The sequence below is a fragment of the Mirounga leonina genome, unplaced genomic scaffold, assembly GCF_011800145.1.
Source record: "Mirounga leonina isolate KUSES-001 unplaced genomic scaffold, KU_Mleo_1.0 Mir_366, whole genome shotgun sequence".
NCBI lineage: Eukaryota > Metazoa > Chordata > Mammalia > Carnivora > Phocidae > Mirounga > Mirounga leonina.
The window spans coordinates 27,148,971-27,150,820 of NW_023270709.1; the positions used below are offsets into that span (position 1 = coordinate 27,148,971).

The 1,850-nt window shown below is 54.4% G+C and overlaps 2 protein-coding genes across 2 annotated transcripts in view; one reads left to right on the forward strand and one right to left on the reverse strand.

Annotated features, from left to right (window-relative positions):
• The window catches only part of LOC117997523 (histone H2B type 1-C/E/F/G/I), an 881,166-nt gene that overhangs the window by 237,148 nt on the left and 642,168 nt on the right, over window positions 1-1,850 (forward strand). The window lies entirely within an intron of this gene.
• Window positions 1-1,850, reverse strand: part of LOC118027233 (vomeronasal type-1 receptor 43-like) — a 95,703-nt gene that overhangs the window by 57,321 nt on the left and 36,532 nt on the right. The gene's annotated exons all lie outside the window — the stretch shown is intronic.

Here is a 1,850-nt window from a genome sequence, read left to right on the forward strand (position 1 = left end):
CTTTCCTCCCTTCCCCCTCCCTCATCCCTCCCTCCCTCCTCCCTTCCTCCCTTCCCCCCATCCCTCCCTCCTTCCTTTCTTCCTTCCTTCCTCCTCCCTTCCTCCCTTCCTCCTTCCTTCTTTCTCAGCACTGTTATTGCTTATTATTGAACTATAGTTGACACACAGTGCTATATTAGTTTCCGGTGTAGGACACAGCGATTCGACAATTCTATACACATTACTCAGTGCTCAACATGGTAAGTGCAGTCACCACACAACGTTATTTCGATATTAGTGACTATATTCCCTATGCTGTGCTTTTTATCTGTGCCTTATTTTATAACCAGAAGTTTGTACCTCTTAACCCCCTTTATCTATTTCATCACCCCACCCCTCTGTCAACCACTAGTTTATTCTCTGTATTTATGAGTCTGTTTCTTGTTTTGTTTTGTTTTTTTTTGTTGTCATTTTTTTTTAACGATTCCTCATGGAAATGAACTCATACGGTATTTGTCTTTCTCTGACTTATTTCACTTAACACAATACCTTCTAGGTCCATCCATGCTGTTACAAATGGTAAGGTCTCACTCTTTTATGGCTAACATTCCATCACATATATATACACACCATATCTTCTTTATCCATTCCTCTATTGATGGACGCTTAGGTTGCTTCCATATCTTGGCTATTGTAAATAACGCTGCAATAAACATAGGGGTGCATGTATCTTTTCAATTAATGTTTTCATTTTCTATGGGTCATGGAATTACTGGATCATACAGTATCCCTATTTTTAATTTTTTTTTGGGGGGGGGGAACCTCCATCCTGTCTGTCCCGCGGCTGCACAGTTTACATTCCCACCAACTGCGCACCAGGGTTCCCTTTTCTCCACATCCTGGTCACCGTGTCTCAGGTTTGTTTTTGTTTTCGTTTTCTGACAACTTAAAAATATTTGTTTCCGTTTTCTTCAGGTTCCAAGGGGTTTGACCCGTGGGTGGGGCGGAGGGGTGATCGCTGGGGTTGGTCACCAAGTTCAAAATTTGGAGGCAAGGAGGGGAAGAGCTTTTCTCTGCGTCATGTTCTTTCATGGGGGGAATTCGCAGGCAAACAGATGCTGATAAGGACGCGCAGCAAACCGCCGGGGTCTCTGGAGATTCTGGAACAATCGTGGGACCCTGGCACACGCGGAAACAGACTCATTCCCCCCACCCAGCTGGGGCTGAGTTTGCAACGCTCCTCCTCGGGACTGAGGAACAGAGTAACTGCGGCCCCTGCGCTCGGAGGGCGGGAGGGCCCTGCGGGAAGGCGCCACCACCCGCTGATTGCCGGACTGTTTCCCTTTTCCGTCTTCTCCCTCCCCCTCTGGCCGTCGGCCTGCAGCCCAGACGCCGGGCCCGGAGAGGGGGCGCGTTTCCTCTCCTCCCTCCCTCGCAGCTCGCTTTCCCGCTCTCGCTCCGCCTGTGCGCGGGGCTGGCCCGCCGCGGTCTGGGAAGAGGAGGAGGACGCGCGGGCTGCGCGGCCCCAGCCGGGAGCACGTCCCGCCGGCGCGGGAGGAAGAGCCGCGGGGTTTGCACGGAGGGCGGTGCCTGGACCCCGGGCGGCCGACGCGCGAGGACAGGCAGCGCGTGAAAAGTGCCTTGGAGAGACTGGGAGTCAGTCCAGAAGGCGCGAGAAGAAACAGGACACCAGCAGAACGGGCCGAGGGGCTGCGCGGCTGTCCCAGCAGCCGGGCCTCGGCCTGAGCGCCTTCATTTGCTCGGTGATTCGGTGCGCGGCCGCCACGCCACGCGGGCCCGGGTCCTGCGGCTGGGCCTGGGCGTCGCCCGTTACCCGAGGCCCCGACGCCGGGCCGCCGCCCCGCCCGTTA